The sequence below is a fragment of the Ictalurus furcatus genome, chromosome 23 (genome assembly GCF_023375685.1).
Source record: "Ictalurus furcatus strain D&B chromosome 23, Billie_1.0, whole genome shotgun sequence".
Classification (NCBI taxonomy): Eukaryota; Metazoa; Chordata; class Actinopteri; order Siluriformes; family Ictaluridae; genus Ictalurus; species Ictalurus furcatus.
In genome coordinates, this window is record NC_071277.1 from 8,253,525 (window position 1) to 8,272,500 (window position 18,976).

At 43.1% G+C, this 18,976-nt stretch overlaps 1 protein-coding gene across 3 annotated transcripts in view; it reads left to right on the top strand.

The window, feature by feature from the left end:
• Positions 1-4,408: 4,408 nt before the first annotated feature.
• zfhx4 (zinc finger homeobox 4) overlaps positions 4,409-18,976 on the top strand; it is a 74,626-nt gene continuing 60,058 nt past the window's right edge. For 2 of the 3 annotated variants that reach the window (XM_053611015.1, XM_053611017.1), the window contains exon 1: positions 17,968-18,976. This exon is cut by the window's right edge and continues 3,119 nt beyond it. The gene's annotated coding sequence lies outside the window, so the exon portion shown is untranslated. Of the gene's footprint in view, positions 4,987-17,967 lie in introns of those variants that run through there. The other variant, XM_053611016.1, reaches the window with a different exon arrangement.

Here is an 18,976-nt window from a genome sequence, read left to right on the forward strand (position 1 = left end):
TCCTTTCACACAGACTCGGAGTAATAAAGCACAGCATCTCTGCTTTACTAAATGCCACCAGCCTACATGGAGCATCCCAGACAGCCATATTCAGCCCTATAGGAGACACCTTTGTCTATTAAAGAGGCATCAAGGGCCAAGAGAGCAAGGGCCAAGTGTAGGGAGGGCGCAGGGGGATGGATGGAGTCCGGATGGGCGGAGGCGCGCGCTCATGTGAGTGCTGTTTAGTGCTGGACACTGGACAAAACTGGGATCACTTTCCGACTCTTTTATTTCTTTAAAAATCCTGCGCGCTCACTCTTATCGATCACCGTGAGCTCGTGCGCGTTTAATCCCACCAGGTGTGCCATCATCCTTTTCAACATGTATCGATGATTCGTTTTAAATTATGAGTGATCATCGGTTGATTTGCATATCCGTGCATATCATTAGCATGAATTAAGACATGCATTAGATACAGAGTCTAGTCTAGTCTAGTCCCGTTTCTCTTTAGATCGGACTGTTTGCAATCATCGTGTCACTAGAGATCATGCTCTCCTTTTACATGCTTCTCCTCGGAAATGAATGTAACTTAATCGTTCTGTGTGTTGATCTGCTTTTCTTTTCTTTCTTTTCTTTCTTCTTCTTCTTCTTCTTCCTCTTTTCCCCCTTCTTCCCTTTATCCCGCTCCGTCTCATTATTGCTGCGTTTCTGGTGAACGCACAGCCCGGTGTCGCACATCGATTTCCGCTTATACCATCGATCCAAACGTCCCGATACACCGATTTCAGGTCCACTGTTTTACAAACAAGCATTTGTGACTCTCGATTTTTACAGCTGCATCACGGATTGGCCTTGTGTGAGCATGTGTGTGTGTGAGCATGTGTGTGTGTGTGTGAGCATGTGTGTGTTTCTCAGTATTTAGCGTGTATACTTCCTGGAAGGTAGAAGTAGAAATGTTGCAACATGCATGTTAATAAATGAAACAAATATTACCATGAAGGCATAGAAAATAGAAATGTTATTGTCTTGTACTTTGGGGGGGGGGGGGGGGGGGGCAAAAACAAACCTCGTGTGCGTCCTTCCTGCTCATTAAAACGCGCTGGAATTACGCGCAATCTCAGGATGATTGTGGCGTATTAAATTAAAGTTGGATAAGTCGGCAGGGGAGGGAGGCAGAGCCCGATCACCCCCCTCAACTTATCGGCCCTTTTTTTCCTGCTGTAACGGCATCGCGCCGCTCCTCTCTTTGCAATGACAATGTGCCAAATGTAGGCATTTTTCTAAAGAGTTTCCATATGCTGCCGTAAGCGGAGCCTCGGAGAGCCAGGAGAGCGGCATCTCCTCCTCCTCCACCACCACCACAGGTAGTCCTGCTTTCCGCTTTTATTCTCTCTTCTGCTGGGGATGCACTTTACACTTTATATGAAGTAAAAAACATAGTAATAATAATAATAATTGCAGCTTTTGTTGCTGCTGCTGCTGTTGTTGTTGTTGTTGCATGAGTACACGATATGGTTTTGTGGTTTTACGCACGCGTTTTTTGGGGAAGATTGCCTCGATGGTGGACATTTTTGCTCAGATTTTATGAGATCGCTTCACGGGACACTTTATTATCGGAGCGATTTGCCACGCTCTTGTTCTTTTGTTGAAATCTGTAACTTGGATATATATTTTTTCTTTTAATATTAGGATTTATTTAGGTAAACAAATCGATGTTTACTCATTAAAGATGTCGTGTTCATCTGTGAGATATTTTATTCTTAAGTCATTCAGTCTTTTGTTTAGGAAAAAATGTTAGATCTTTATTTATTTATTTATTTATTTAAATATTTATACCCAAATATATTTGTGATTACTTTATTATTTTTATTTTAAATAGAAATATTTATTGTTCCCTCTAGTCTTTAAGGATAGCTCTCCGAGGCTTTGCTTATGTGCTGAGCTTTTGTTGTTGTTGTTCTTGTTGTTCTTCTTCTTCTTCTTCTTCTTCTTTTTTTCACTGCTGACTTTAGTCGCTTTGTTGGTCTTCTGTTTTTGTTTCGGATTGTTTCTGTAGTGCAGGGGGTCAGAAAGTGTCCAAACGTGACCTCTCCCACCCCAGAGGGCGCCAGGCACTTAGAACCCACCCCGAAACTTTACTCACAGAACCCGACTGAACCGTCATGTTAGAAAGAAAACACACGCTAGTCGTGTGTAATGTAATGTAGTGTAATGTAGAAACAACTCAGAGCTCCGCTTTTATGATGTCTGCTTAACAATCCTAACAATAAGCATGCTCATAATACTATTACGCGTCCATGAACAAAAAATAAACGGGACTGAGATTATTTAGACATTCAGTTTTTCTTCTAATTATAGGAAATGCTATTACAATTATAAATCTTTACAAATCATTTACCGCTGTCATAACACACACACACACACACACACACACACCATACAGTTTCACTGATTTAAATGCAACGACATGGATTTTACTTCATTCTTTAAAAAAAAAGACAAACCACCGCACATGCTTTGAACAGATATTAACTTATGCATGTAAGATTCATGATAATATTCATAAAAAATAAAGCGTTACGTTAACACAATGTTTGTTTAAACGCAGATATGAAATAGAAATAGAAACAGAAGCAGTATAGGAGCAGGGAAAGTCGGGAAAGGTGGAGGCTTGGATTCGGGAGTGCACATGAGAGCTATCAGCCTTTTAAATTCGACTTACTTTCTCCATTTCATCGTGAAAAAAGAAGAAAAAAAACATTTGAGAGAAAGAGAATTAGAGAATAAAAGGGGGGGGGGGGGGGTAAACACCAGCCACGTGCACAGCATCATCCGTCAAAATGCATGCAACGATGCAATGTAAATTACATGCAAAAGAAGTGAGTCCTTTAAAAATCGGCAAGTTTGAAAGTCCTCAGCGGAAATGCAAACCTGAGAAATGGGCTTTGCGGCGTCACGTTTTTGGGCGTTTGTAGTTCAAAATAAAATAAAGTCTATCTCTCCGTGTGTTCATTAGTCTCCAGATGCCCGTCGTGCCGGTGTGTATGGCTGTAGTCGGATCAGTTGCCCCCATCGGTGTTTAAAAAATATATAAATAAAATAACCTGGATCTCGGGGCCAAAAGAGTTCACGCCTCCGCTGACCAAAAGACCCGTAAAGTCCAGACATGGCGGTCCGAGGGCACGCGCTTTCCCAGCACAGCTCACAGCATCCTTATCACCGACCCCATCGCTTCTCCTGACCATGAGATCCCGAGCTCAACTCAAACCGCCTTCGATTTTTTCCCCCACAAAGCAGAGCCGGTCTCTCTCTCTGCTTCCTTCAGCATTTGGAGACCAAAAGCAGACAGAGAACCCGAGTCATGAGTCTTGGCATGATCTAAATCTTTAAGGATGTGAATACTGAGCTTTACTTCTTTTTCTTTTTTTTCTTTCTTCATTCTTTCCTTCTTTTTTTCTTTTTTCTTTTTTTTTGTTGCTGTAGATTATTTTTGGAGGCTTGTTTTGTTTTGAAGTTTGCCATGAAACTTGCTTGAGTTATTGATCCTTTTCAGTATTAGCATTTATGGATTAAGTATCAAGCCTGTAGCCTGGTTTATGTAACATAAACAGAAAGGTAACAGTAAAAAGGAATTGTAGTTGGTGTCATTGATCTGCATTGCTGCACTATTTCCAGCTGGACTACATTATATAGAAAATGCACTGTTTTTTTTATGAAAATATAAGCGTACTTGTTCTTCCATCACAGTATTTAACTCAGTTATTTAAAAATATATATTTGGCTTATAAAAGTGACTCAGATCAAATCTCACCTACTCGTTTTTCCCCTAAAAACATTATTTAGACACAGAAAAACAAACTGCAGTCTTACTAAAGCATCAGGCCTGTTCGTAATGATATATTTATCTTCTCCATTATTCGTATTCATGATCATTTCTGCCCTTCTCTCTCTCTCTCTCTCTCTCTCTCTCTCTCTCTCATACGTCATTAACACTGAGATATGTTTTGTTGTTGTTGTGCTCATGAATATTTGATCGTGGAACATCTGAAATATGTGAAAATGATTATCTGGAGCGTTTATATTTGTGAGCTGGAGATATTTTGCTGGGTTAAAACGCGCATGTGTCGAGCAATCCGCCTCGTCTTGTATGATGATTTTTTTCGCCCCTTTATAATAACGTCATATTTTATTTAATTTTATTATTATTATTATTATGATTTTAAACAGTAATGACTTCTAAAAGTGCTCTTATTGTTGAAGAGGATGTTCATCAGATTGCTGTTTGTGTTCGCCCACCTCCATCTCCATGGCCCCCCCTTTAGACCGGACGTAGGTATCGCGATAGTCTGAATCTCCTTCACCAAGTTGCACCAGCGCGTCGTTTGCAATGCGGAGACTGTTGATCACCTCACTAATTACGCCTCCCTCTCTCTCTCTCTCTCTCCCTCTCTCTCTCTCTCTCTCCCTCCCTCCCTCTCCCTCTCTCTCTTTCTCTCTCTCATTACCAGAGTGCATATCGGGAATAGACACACACAGACATGCGCACTCAACTTAATCAGCCATTTTTTTTCCTTTAAAAAAAAACACACAGGGCTTAAACCGTAATAATTAGCCGAATAAAGACATATCGGATTTTCATTTCCGACCCTCCTTTTTTCCCTGAGACCCCCCTCTCTGTCGCCACACAACCGAAAGCGCGAGGCGGCCGTCGGCGCGGCTTTTACCGAGCGGACCCAGAGGATCGACTCTCTCTCTCTCTCTCTCTCTCTCTCTATCTATCTATCTCTTTCTATCTGTCTATCTATCTATCTATATCTGCTTCTTTTTCTCAGCCGGTCCTTATTTACGGTTGGGTACGCATATATTTTTTTCCAAGATACTTGGAGGATTATTGAGTTTTTCTCCTTTTTTTGTTACCAACTTTCGCTCTCCATTGGATGTGATTTTCTTCGAAAAACCAGAACATTTCGTGAGAAGGAGCGGAGGAAGCTGCGGGGGGGACGAGTAAGTTTTTTTTTGTTTGTTTTTAATCCACAACTTTCACGGAGTAGTTGGTGTACAAACCGGGTATTGATCCGCTTCTTCTTCTTCTTCTTTTAAAGTGTAGCGTTATTCCGCGGTTCAGCATAGCGTGTGCAGACTAGAGATACTAGTTGCCTTGTTTGAGAGCTGTCACGGATCAGATACTCTCCTGTAGCCTCGAGTGACACTACAGAACTTTTTTGGTGTTTTTTTTTGTTTTTGTTTTTTTTAAAAAAATTTTATCGTTAAAAGCGCTCGTGCTTTAAAACCCCGAATCTAGATGTTCACACTCCGATCCGCTATGACTGTCTGTATGCAGGAGAAACAGAGCAGGACGGACAAACACTGCGCTTTTGTGTATGATCTATGTGCATGTCGCTTCTTCAGAAGCACCGCTGAGGTAGAACCAAAAACCTTTAGGACAGGAGACCGCTTTTGCACACTCCAAATAGTTCCCGGTGTGTTTCTGCATCCTAAAAAATGTACTTCCATGTCATTGTGTAGCTTGTACCTGGCGTTCCGTTGCCCTGTGTCAAAGACAGAGACAAGAACAAAACACCAACAAAAAAACAACAAAGAAAGAACGAGAAAAACAAAATGTTTTTGTGAAAGGAAAAATCAAGAGTTCGGAGAAATCCCCCGACCCAAAAACGCACCGCGACGGTTCTCTCAATGTCTCTCTCTCTCTCTTACACACAAACACACACAAGCACACACACACGCGCGCGTGTTGATCAGCGCCGCTTCCGTGTTTTTAGGGTAGGCTACCATTTCTCTTTTTGTTTTCAGTTTCATCCTCTTGTTCCGTGTAGGCATCTCGGTGTTTTCCGCGTTACCGTTATTGCGTTATTGTCCTCAGCTTTACGCTCGCCAAGTTTTCAGTGGCTTTGCTTTACGAGACCAGAGCCAAGGATGGAGTCTGTGTGTGTGTGTGTGTGTGTGTGCCGTTGCTTGCGGGCCAGTTTGAGGTTCTCGGCTCCGATTGGAAACGGGGCGACGGTGACACGCCGGGATCGATCAGGAGAGCGCAGGATAAAAACCGGCAGAGAGCCGGGGCTGTGTTTCAGTGTGTGTGTGTGTGTGTGTGTGTGTGTGTGTGTGTGTGTGTGAGAGAGAGAGAGAGAGAGAGAGAGAGTGTGTGTGATCGGTGTGTGAGTTTATCCATACATGATCAAAAATGCTCATGCTTTATGCACTGCAAGAATATAATCTTTAACTTTTATTTATCTCGATTTAAAAAAAAAAACCAAAACAACAATTTCTTTACCCGCGTTATGCGACATCTTTTTATTCCGCATATAAGCACTGCATATGTTTCCTGCCTATCTTTAGATTTGGTTGTAATTCTGGATTGCTTTGAATAGCCTATATTTACAAATGTTCTTGTTGGTATTATTATTGTTATTATTATTATTATTATTATTATTATTATTATTATTATTATCATTATTATTATTATTGTTATTATTATTATTGCTATTGTTATTATTATTGTAGCTCTTACATTATTCGTTATATTAGTATTTCTATATCTTTGACTGCACAGAGTAAATAAAGCTCTGTGTTAGTTTTTATCCCGGAAGATTTTTCCCCCTCTTATCTCTCAGGTTACAGTATTATTTTAAGATTTTATTTTATTTTTTTCTCGCAGTACTCGTTTGCTTTGTGGCATTGGCTCGACCCTACAGTGATCTTTCGTGTTCGTTTGTGTACTAGCAACAGCATTCAGCTTCCAAAGAGCTAATTATGTAAATCCGGCCACATCAGATTGTATTTCCCTAAACGTTCATAACGCATATGCAAAATGTTAGTCAGAGAAGATGATGTTAATATTTGCTGAAATGCTAGCCGTTATTCCAAGTGCTTGCTTGACACACATTTAGGCAACGTGTGGCACTAACGTGGCCCGTGGATTTGCTCAGAGTGCTGTTTTGTCGCTTGGAAATCTGCATATTTGTTAGACAAGGACCTCGTAGAGCATTTCGGATTAAATCCGAATTAGAACTATCCAAGCCTGGCCTGTAACGCCTCCTGATATTCAGACGTGTTTCTGCGGTGCGATTGGCTCAGGGTGGGAAAATGTGTCGTTTCCACCAAGCCAGATTTCCCTCTGCATATACCATATTAATGTGCAAATCAATATTTCAAGGATTAAATTTCCCTTCCTCATATTTTATGGTTTCCACCTCAATGAGTCCGGAGTCTAATGGAAGAGGCCGGATGATTTAAAATCCCCCACAGCGGCGACGGTTGCTACAAGCCTGTTCAACACTGAAAATCCCATGGCAGTGCACAAGGCTCGACAACCTCTGCCTTTGTGGCATGAACACACTCGGCTTGGCTTAGGGGCTCGGTGATGACCATAGATCTGGTCGAACGTTAAAACATTGCTCAGATAATTAAGCACGAGCTTTCCACACACACACACACACACACACACACACACACACACACATAATGTATGCACATATCTCTGAAAGCTCCATGAATAAACAAAAGACGTCCATTCCCTACTGATGTTTTTCCCCTCCTTCGGGAAACGTGTGTAGTGTATATTTTCCTTTAAAGGCCTTTTAAGAAGCACTCAGCAAAAAAATACAGCTTTTGCTTTAGCACGATACTAAGCATTTAGCAACGGCTCGAAACCTCAGGCTCCGAAAACACAAAAAATGGTGTGTTATTACATTTGCGTCTGTGGAAATTCATTACGCTCTGTCCTGTACAGTGGAGCAGTTGAAAGGTTTATTTCTGTTTTCTTTAACCCCAGCGTTATCGTGATCCTCTAAGCTTTCGCTGTCCGTCATCAGGTGTTTGTTTTTTTCCCCGTTCCTCCTGCACCATCTGGACTACATTCTGCACAGCTGCACGAATTTCAGATGCGATAGAACATTTTTTCTCCCCCCCCCCCCCCCCCATTTGGCTCATCTTACACCTTTTGAAGAGACTCGCTTAATTTAGCCTGCTAAAAGAAATCCAGACAGATGAGGACAAAGGCCTCTTTTAATCTGACCACGGATGTTTGATTTCCTTAAAGATTCCTTTACCGTCTGAAAATCCGCACATCGTCGCACATCTGGGTGTGATGTTATGAGGAACTTCTCCTTGTCTGTTTTGCTAAGGAAATGTTTGTCAGTGCGTGTGAGACATGTTTAAGTTATACCTGTCAAATCGAACATCAAGCATGACTTATTTTTAATTTTAAAAAGGGGGGGCGCATGGCACTCATCACCGAGTGCTGGCTCGTCAGGAAACGCGAGTGCTGAGTGATTTGTTTGTGCTTGATGTGGATTTGCCTCGTGCTGCATGTTTAATAAAGACCACCACTGTCTCTCGGTTTGTGTGTCTGCGGTCCTGATGATTCCACGGACAGCGTTGAGAAAATTATCACATTGTTGGCGGAGGAACTGTGGGGCTTTTGTTGCAGGCCCAATTGAATTTGGTCCGGTTAGGAGGCTGCAGAGCACGCTCCGCTCTGGAGAAAGCTGAGAAGTCAGGAGCTGGCTTAATGTATTAAGCGGGGGCCGTTTGGTGTCAGCCCCGAGGCCATTACGGACAAGGCCGAGGCCCCCTCCATCCCTTCCTCTTCCTCGCTCAGCGGCCGTCGAAGGGTTAAACGCTCGGATTAGGTTCGAGCTCCGCAGCGCCCGCGGAAAGTGTGAGTGAATGCGTGCGAGTTTCGTGTAATTAGCGCTTAATTATATTAACATATGCAAATTGTCAGCTCAGAGGGTTTGTTCAGCTGGCACAGATCAGCCGAGCACAAACGCCTCATTGTTCCTGGGGCAAATAATGGATTCGGAGTTGGATTGTGGAAACGCATAACCAGCAATCTAATTTAAATCATACCATAGCAAAATTTCATTAGTCTCTACGGAGACAGGGTTAATTGTGCTGACTAATGGCCCTATATGCAGCCACCCGTCCTTTAAAAAGATTTATTTATTTATTTATTTATTTATTTATTTTAAAATACACATCCCAGAGTAATCCGCCTCACAATGACACTTGTTTATACACGCTTCCCTTGTGCGGGAATTTGCATATGCAAATCTCAGCTCGGGGAGGGGGGAAGGGGGGGCGGATGGAAAAGGGGTGGTCTTCCTTTTCCTCGTCTCGTTTGTCATGGCGCCTGACGTACGAGCGCAGAGAGACAACGAGACTGCAGATGGGATCATCCAACCTGGCAACATTCTTCCATAATTTGTTTCTGATTAAAAGACCAGACTGGATCTCATTCTGCTCAGGCCTTGGCGAAGAGAAGGTCGGGTCATGGAAGAGTTTCCACAGCAACTAAAACTCTCTTCTTTTTCCTTCAGCTAATTAAATAACATTCTTAGAGCCTCTCCCCTTTTTTTTTTTTTTTTTTTTTTGAGGTAAGAGGAGGAAAGAGAATGGCGTCTAGAATAATCTCTAGTTTCCGTTAGCTAGTGGGGGGGGGGGGGGGGCAGGGGGGATACCCTCTGCATTGCTAGTACTCCTGCATTAATCCTGTTTTTTGACAGAAATGTAAACTGATATAATTGCTTTTCACTGGGGGGAATGGGGGTTTGTACAAGTGTGAAAGCATCGGAAAAGGATTAGCATTTTTTTGCATAATGCACAGTGGCTTTGAATGGCCCACTGAATGGATGACTGAGTGACTGAGATGAAAGCCGAGCGAAAACGCTGCCTGCCTCTCTCTTTATTTCTGGGCCAGCTCTCCCTAAAGATGCGTTTGTCGAGAACTCAAGACAACAAGCACGTGGCTTCATATTCCAGGAGCCTCCCAAGATGCCTGCAGATTTTGTCATTACGTGAAGTAATATGTATGGTAATGGCCCCCTCTCTCTGCTAGTAAATAGAGGGTCTGGCTGGTTTATGCAGCAGCGTTTAGACACAATAGGAAGGCCGGGCACTCAATATTGCAGGTATTAAATCTCATCGAGGCGTTTTTATTGATAAAATACGAAAGCGTATGTGTGATTATTCTTTCATTTTTTTTTAAAAGAAGAAAGATGCTAGATTTAAAACGCTTGACGTGACAAGAGAAAACCCCACGTGCTGTTGAAGCGATTTCTTCTTCCCCCAGCATTAATATTTCCAGCAGAGAGACAGGAAGTTGGCTTTGAAGTCATCGTGAAGGGTAGCGACGTCCCCCGGTTTAACCCCTGCGAAAGGGGAACGTGGCATGGAGGACGGACTCGGTCTGCATTTTAGTAGAAGCCCTTCTCAGTCAGACAGGTCATGCTTTAATGTCTCGACTGGACGAGCTGGCGCACCGACACGCTTTACCAGATGTTGACTTGTCGCCAATCGAATGGCGTACGCGTAGGAGAGTCCTCCCTCTCTTTGTCCCCTGTAGCATGGATGCTGTTAAAACGCCTCTGCCTTCGTAAAAGAGGAAGCTAATAGAATTACCGATGGCCCCCGACGTGCAAGCGTGCATGACTGATGAGGACACGGGCGTTTCGGACGTTTTTGCGAGCCTTGTTATGGGAAGGCCTTGTTATCATGAGGAAATGTAATTTCTGTCCTCACTGAAAACTTTCATTATTGAACACGGTTATCTAAATGTTTTTGTTGCTCTTGGTCTTCGGCCAGTAGGGATCACATTACTTTTTCTGTCGGCCCCCATGTCTCGTCTAGGAGCTGGGGATTTTTTTCTTCTTCTTCTTCTTCTTCTTCTTCTTCTTCTTCTTCTCATGCTTTCTCCCGCTTGGCATGAAGCCTCTTGTACAGGATATTTAAAAAAAAGAGAGAGAGAGAGAAAGAAAAAATTGTGGTGTGTGTGTGTGTGTGGAAGAAATAGCGCATGCAACATTCATGCCTTTATTCCGGTTGAAAAGGGAATTATGCGCAGAGATCAACATGATGGACCATGTATGTTAATCATTTGGCCCAGAGCTGTGTATGAAATCCTGTGAGGTTCAGGAAAGAGAGAGAGAGATGCTGCACTCGTTTAATCGGAGAGCACCACCCTCCCCGCTGCCATGGCAGAGAGCGCGCCGGGCCTGCGTCGACCAATCAGGGTTGACAACCCAAGCATGTCTTGGATGGCGGGGTTTTCTTTCATTAGCAAAGCCTCCTGACAGCGGAGGATGCTAGCAGCTCAGGGGCTACTTGGCACGTGTGTGTGTGTGTGTGTGTGTTTGGAGGTGAGGAAATCATCGTCATTTTCCTCGAGCATCAAGCCTATATTTTGGGATCTCAGCGTAAATAAAACAGACATCTGTATGTTCTTGGTTTATTATCTATAGACAGATGTTTTAAAATTCACCTGAAATTCTGAGTCGGTTTGGCGTTCAAATCCTTCCCACTGTCGATCGATTTGCCGAAGCACCGTAATTTTAAATCGAGAGCCTGACAGTTCACTCCTGTTCGCTGTTGCAGGCAGATTCGTGTCACTGTTTGTTTTATGGATATCATCATACTCAAAATAAGTTCAAAGCCCTTTGCCCTCGTCTGAAAGGGTGCAGTTCAGATCAGTGACCTGCGGGGCAGATGGCATTTCCCAGAGACGTGAAATATTCCAACATGTGTTCATGCACCTTCTTGTCCAATCCCATCTGCATATAGCGAGCTGATTATTCCCTCTGAGAAGAGCGATGAGACCGTAATTGAATATGGATGACCAGTCGTGCCTTACGTAAACAAATAAGTGAGAGTCTGCCCTCATTAATATTCATGATGCTTAGTTAGCTCAGGACAATGAGCTGGGGATATTAGCACGGCCATGCCACATGTGTGTGTGTGTGTGTGTGCGTGTGTTTATGGAGAAACAAGCAGCTTTCCAGACACGAACCCTGCCCCACTGTTTGTGTTTTAGGCCTGAGGTCAGAAGAAGCAGCTGCCGTCTCCACAGAAGTATTTATTTAATGCTAGACTTCTCATATCCTGTCTCACTGCAGCAGTCTGGCATCTGCACTGGAATCATCTCTAATTATTTGCTTTAAAGATGGACGCTTTGTAGCGGAGGTGTCGGAGGTGCCACAGTCGGTCACCTTGTCAGCAGGTCTAATGACGGGGAAAGCGGTTGGAGAAAATGAACGGTTGGTGCAGTTTGCGTCAAAGAGTCCAGGCAAAAAAAATATAAATAAATAAATAAATAAAAAGCCAGAGCCAGAGAGAATTGTTCTGAATGATGAAGCATGTTTCTTGAATGTAGTTTTGGCTTTTAGGAAAAGTTTCACCGCGACCGTGCTGAAGATGTGGATAATCGCCGAGAGTATTGAAAGTTCAGAAGCGTAACAGGCAGAGATGCACAGAAAATGTATGAAAAAGCCATTATGGGAAATTGAGGTCACTCGGGGTGGTTGTTAATAAAATCAAATCAGAGGCCCATGCAAAGATCAAGCGATACGTTAAAAAAAAAAAAAACCCGGAGCAGAAAGCTTAAAATTAGAGGAAGAGGTCAAGGGAGTGGGGTAAAGTATATTTTCCACGCCAAGCCCTTCCAGTATAATGAAGGGATATGTGCTGTTATACTGTGTGTGTGTGTGTGTGTGTGTATATATATATGGACATTTGATTTGCATTTTTTAGATTTCTTGCTTATTACCACATGGCATTTCACAGCGAAACAAGTCCCGCATATTAACTTCCCGGACTTTAGAAATAATGTGTTTTCTTTGCCTTAATTAACCGGCGGTTATGCTGACGCAGGCTTTGTTTTCTCTTCCAACTTCTCATTGACCTTAAAATCCCCCCTAACGTCTTATTCGGGCCTTTTCCACGAGCCGAGACACATAAAACACAGTGGCCTTCCGTTCTCTGATGATGTTTCAGGCCCGGACCGGACCTTCAAATGGCAACGACGGTGAAAAATCAGCAGCTCTTTTTTAACGTTGCTCTTCATTACCGCGTCTCAAATAGTTTTCATCCTCCATGCCCTTTTCATCTAACACACAAATCTTTTTTCTCTCTTCTCCTCTTTCCTTACGCAAAGCATTAAATTAACAAATTAAACGTTAGCGGAAGAAGCAAAAAAAGAAAAAAGCGATTATATTTTAGTGAGTTGTTTATTTCCGGCTCTTTTAGGAAGTAAATGGGACGCCGTGACTGATTTGTTGAAGTCAACTGGGCCCGAGCCAGTTGGGCCGGTACGCTGCGTGACATTCAGGTTGATTTGATAATGGAATATTGCGGTCCTAATCTAAGCCCAGGCTAATTACACATGACAGTTGTTTGTTTGGAGTGGAATCCAATTAAAATGTACAATTTTCAAAAGGAACACTCGAGCTCTCGCCAAACGAAGCATCGACCCCACAATGGCACTGAAAACATTTTTTTTTTTTCGCAAAGGGTAAACTCGCAACAGCTGTCAGTACGACGTTTGTTTAAAAAGCAAATGCCTTTGGTCTAAAGTTCATTTGGAGCGCTCTCTAATTAAATATAAGCCCAGTTAATTAGTAATTCTCTGACTTCAGAAATGAGAGATATCACCGGGTCGGCTCATGTCCATCGTGTCTGTACGGAGTGCCTTTATTTTACGTGTTTTTAAATATTTTGGTGCGGAATCGTCCGATTCGGCGTCTAGCTAACAGGTCTGGAATGCGTGCAGGGATACCTGGCCTGTGATTATGTTTATAATACCGGATAATTACAGGACCGAGAGTCAGAGAGTCACCGCCTTTACCGAAGGGCCTTGAACTTTAAACCTTTATTGTTTCTTGTGGAAAAAAAAAATGACAGGTCAAAATCAGACAAGCACCTCCCATTTAAAATGAATAAATAAATAAATAAACGGCTTCCCGTGCTCATGTTTAAAAGGGACGTTGGGAGAGCGGTGACGGGGCTGGAGTAGAGAGGCCTGAACGCTAGCATGTAGGAGCAAGGAGCTGGTTAAAGCTAAACAATTGAAAATAAATATCGGCTTGCTTTTATGAGACGAGATCGTGAAATATGTGACATTGAATGGACAAAGAGTGAGAGAGAGTGTGTGTCAGTGTGTGTACAAGTGCGTGTGTGTGTGTGTGTGTGTGTGTGTGTCCCTGGCAGGCATATGGTCCATGTTTGCTCAGTTATCTGCATGCTCTGTCCAACAGCAGCACGTCTGGCCCGGCCATAGTGTACATAGCTGGCGAAGTCCACAAACACTTCTCTTCATTCCAGGTCACTCGCGAATAAAAACCAGATCGGTTAATCCGAAAACCCGGATTAATTCGCGTCTTCCCGAAATCATCCCGAGTTTGGGATCGTCAGTGAATATTAATTCCACTTAAAAAACGTCGAAGAAGACACACGGCACATGTAAAGCAGACGATTTCCATAACCGGTCCAAGCACTTTCATATCCTATGCATTTCATCCTTTACAAAGGCACGATTGACCAGTAGATTAATATTTATTTAGCACAGGGAAATCAAGGGATTAGTCAGTCATCATTTTAATTCTAATCCTGCTTTGCATGGACTAGACAAAGAGAGGGTGATTACGGAGCATGAGACTGGCAAAGCTGCAATTAGATTCTTTCTCGTTGAGCATGGAAAACACACACACACACACACACACACACAAAAAAAAGCTGAGACAATTTTTCCCCTGTCAAAGCAGAAAGTAAACATATGTGCACATGTGAGGACATCACGAGTCCATTTCAACATCAAGCTGATGAATAAGAGAGTAACCAGTGCTAATTTTCCTCAGTGCCTCCTTTGAGAATAAGCGTGTGTATTCATTCTCACATGAATGTGAGAATGCGAGCGCCTCCGTGACGCTGTGTGTGTGTGTGTGTGTGTGTGTGTGTGTGTGTGTGTGTGTGCTCACGTGTGTATGTGTCATTAAAGTGCTGTACTCTCCAAATAACATATCCTCTCAGCTAATTAAGCTCAAATCCTCACAGGCGTTAGGAGGACGCTAAAAAAGTAGGATAATGCACTGATTTGCATTTGAGCCATTTTTTCTTTGCAGAATATACAGTACAGAGTGCTGATGTGTCTCAGCAGGTCGAGCAGATGCACGCATTTTTTTTTTATTTTTGTTTTTTTGATATATTCCGGCTCTCCGCTCCCTAAGCGTAATTGAAGTAAAAAAATGCAAAGTGTTGGAGTTCACTTTGCAAATCTGTGCATTAGGAGAGAGAGAGTGAGAGAGAGAGAAAGAGAGAGAGAGAAGAGGAGGAGGAGGAGGATGTGGAGGTGGGTCATAACCGATGATTTGCCATCACATGGGCACCAGAAAGAGAAGACATGAAACCAGATGTGGGGTGAAATAAAAGGCTTAAAGAGGAAGACCAGTAGAGAACCTGCTCAGAAAAAAGAGCCAGCAGAGTGTTCCCCTTTTCGGCCCTGCTCTCTCGCTCTGTCTCTCTCTCTCTTTCGCTTTCTCTCTCTCTCTCGGTTCCTGTGAATGTTAATGATTTTTCTCCTTTTTCTTTTTCTCTCTCTTTCGCTTTTTTTTTTCACTCTCCCCTCCCTTTCCACCTCCCTCCCTCGCTCTTCCAGAGACACAGCACCATTGTTTGTTGCGAGGGCTCTTTTCTTTCAAACTTAATTACCTTCTCCCCTTTGTGGCGACTCGGGCTGAAACTTTGCGCCGTGTCACGAGAGGTCGTCACACATTCTTGTGCGCCGGCCCTCGTTAATGGCGGCCGTGCAGGCGAGGCAGAAGAACCCGGGCAACATCAGCAGGAAGCTCTAAGCCGGTTAATGCAGTATAATTGTCTGGACATAGACTGGCCTTTGTTTGTGCGGTTCATTTCGAATCAGTCGTAATTAACTCCAGAGTGTTTCCAGATTGCCGGGCAAAGAAAAATTGCAGCTTTGAATTTGGGGGGAGAGACATTAGCTATGTAGATTATGTTTCCCTTTGATACCAGGGCCCTCATGGTAAAAGTTCTCGAATGGGTGAGGGGGTCGTCGAATGGAGCACAACTCCAAGCCTTCCTCTTCTCTCGTTTTAGTGTCTTAAGCAGAATTAACGACTAACATGTTATGTTATATACGTGTACGTACAGTATATACGTATACATACGTAACGTTACGGCTTTACGACGCTTTTCCCGTGTTTACGCAGATAGAAGGTTTCCAGAATTACAGATCCGTATCCACGGCAGTGTCGTTTCAACTCATTTCTGAAAGGCTATTTTGTGGACAGGTAATTTGTACAGAAAGATTCCCATGCTACACGTACGCCACCACAGAATCGCGCCACGCCCGGCGGTAATGATACGGTGTCTATTGAAAATGAAGGCCTTAAACATATCTGTGACACCAGGGAATCCCGCTGTTTCTACTGTTACACCTCAAGGCACAAACAGACGTAGCTAAAAGGCTATAGAAAGAAAAAAAAGAGAATACACAAATATATATTTCCCCCCCTTTTCTTTTGTCTTGAGAAGCCAGAGACGCTGTTGATGTCCAGATAATACGACTTTGATGGATTTCTCATCAGCTCGGCAACAAATAAACAGGTATAATTACTCTTACGAAGGCCTATTCACAGCCGCCAAGCGTGCTCCACTCACACCGTGACTCGCTATTGTCTCTGTCTAACTCACTATGACATTTCGATAGAGGATTTAGCGAAGGGAAAAAGCCGAAGACGACTCCGGAGGGTGACCTTTACTAAACCTGATATAGTTCAAAGATTTTATTCCTTTTCTTCTTCTCCTTCTCCCCCAACCCCCCCCCCCCCGCCCCCGCATGTTAGTGCTCTAACTTTTTAACCTGCGTTTCTGCTTTACTTAAAGACAGAAAGAAATCAAGAGTAATGTCTCAGAGGGGAGAAAAAGAGCAAGTGAAATCCTCAGATTAGAATGGGGGGGGGGGGGGGGACGCCTGCTGTCCTTCTCGGTGAGCTCCTTAAAAAAAAAATAGAGGAAAAAAAAAAAGAGAAAAGGGTGACTGAGGGGGAGGCAGCGTAGAAAAACAATAGCCAAAAGAGTCCCTCAGCCCTCTTTTCCCAAGAAACTTAGCACTGCGACGAAGCGAGCATTCCTGCCCCATTATTCCTCTCTCTTGATCAGATCACATTCTTTTTAATCACTTCACAGGGCCGTGTCTCCACGGACCGTGGCGAGAAGGGGGCCGGGACAGTCTTAATTAAAAACCTGAGGTAGAAACACTGTTTGCCGTTGCTTTGTTCCAATGGGAAAACCAGGAACTGTTTCTCCATGCAGGCAGACCTGTCCTCATTGTTTTCAGAGCCCTTTCTGTTCCGAGGGAAAGGTCTTTGTATTCAGGAGCGCTTTTTTTCTCTCTCTCTCTCTCTCTCTCTCTTCTCCCAGCCTTCTCTTTGTCGGTTTAGAAAGAGTGAGAAAGTTAAAAAAAAAAAGGTGGAGGAAAAACTGTTTCACACTTAAGTCACCTCATGTGGGAGTGAAGGCTTTTTTTTTTTTTTTTTAAAGATGAACAATCTGTGAACATGCTTAAAAAAACGTTGCATAAAGAGATCTGTTACGAAAGGAGGAAATCGTTCGCTGGAAGTTTTTTCTTGTTGGATCAGCTCGAGTCTTTGCGCCTTCGTTTGGGCTACGTGTTATCGGACGTGTCACGTTATGGACTACATGACAGCGAGGGCTCTGAAAGCATGTTTAGAGATGCTTTCTATCAGGATTATTTCTTAATTCATATCCCTTCTGAGAGGAAATATAATCGTACGTCATTCTTCACCGGCTGTACACTTTATATACAACCATAAATCGATGAATATAAAAGAATGAAATAGATATAGCTATGTTAAGTGACACCTGCGAATGAAAACACTGTGCGTTGTGGTTCCATCTCCTAACAACTCCACATAGCATCCGATCAAACCTAAAGACTTGGACTGCAACAGATACACGTCACGTCCATCATGTGAAGGTCATTCTTTAATGACATACACCCAAGACTGAATGTGGCAGGAACAGGAATGTGCCATGTATGGCTCACACACACACACACACACACACACACACACACACACACACACACACACACACACACACGCTGTTGCCCTGCACCCACAAGCTCTGAAGACACAGCTGCTGGCTCTGTGATGGTGCCTTGTGATCTTACAGGGAGATGCGCAAATGATCACAGGAGAGAACTGTAATCTAGGCCCGGCCTCGCCGCCAAACGTGCTTTTAGACACACATTCCTGCAGGATTGCATAAATGCTGGCCCACCTACTCCCGTCTGTTTTTTTGGGCGGGAGGAAGCTAGTTTTGGGGTTGCTAAATTTGTGCTAGGATTAGCCAAAGAGAATTATTTTTTTCCCCCACCGGTTGTATGTCATTCTGTCATCCTAATTCTTTTTACTTGACTAAGCTAGCTTCTTATACAGTGTGATATATTTTGGTCTAATTTCTGTTGCAGCTTGCTTAGTAGCATGCTTCATTCATTTTCCGTGAAGCCCGGTTTAGCCAGGGGTTGTTTTAAATTAATCCCGATATGGCTTCACAGACAAAAATCACAGCCAAACAAACATTAGAGTCAGAGCTACGTAGATTAGAGCTACGTTTGAGGTTATGTATTCACATATTGCGCCAAAACGTATTATTATTTCACATAAGGCATACGATTACTATTTCAGTTAGTTTTTGAAATCAATGCTAGAGCTGGTTATTTGTGTTTTTTGTTTGTTTGTTTAATTCAGCACCGGTGTAGCATTGCGGCTTAGCTAACGTTAGCCTTTATGAAGTAGCTCGTGAGCCTGTCGGTGGTGAGGCAGTGGATCCATGTGACTTGATGGAGACTCTTTTCCTGACATGTCCAGGGCACTGGGTCGATATTCAGGCTCCACATCTGCATTCCAAGCCTGAAGAACGAATCATATGTGATTCCAGCCTTGCAGAGAGCGAGAGAGAGAGAGAGAGAGCGAGAGAGAGAGGTGCAGAGAGAAAAAAAAATGATTGAAAGATTTTCATCAGTGAGGCGCACGTATGATTTGTGAAAGCCTGGAGAGAGCCTGATTGAAGCAGTGACGGTTGAAAGATGGGCAGCCTTCCAAGATTGATAACATCACGATGGTATTTCAAATGGTGTTTCTTATGTGCCAGGATTTTTATTTAT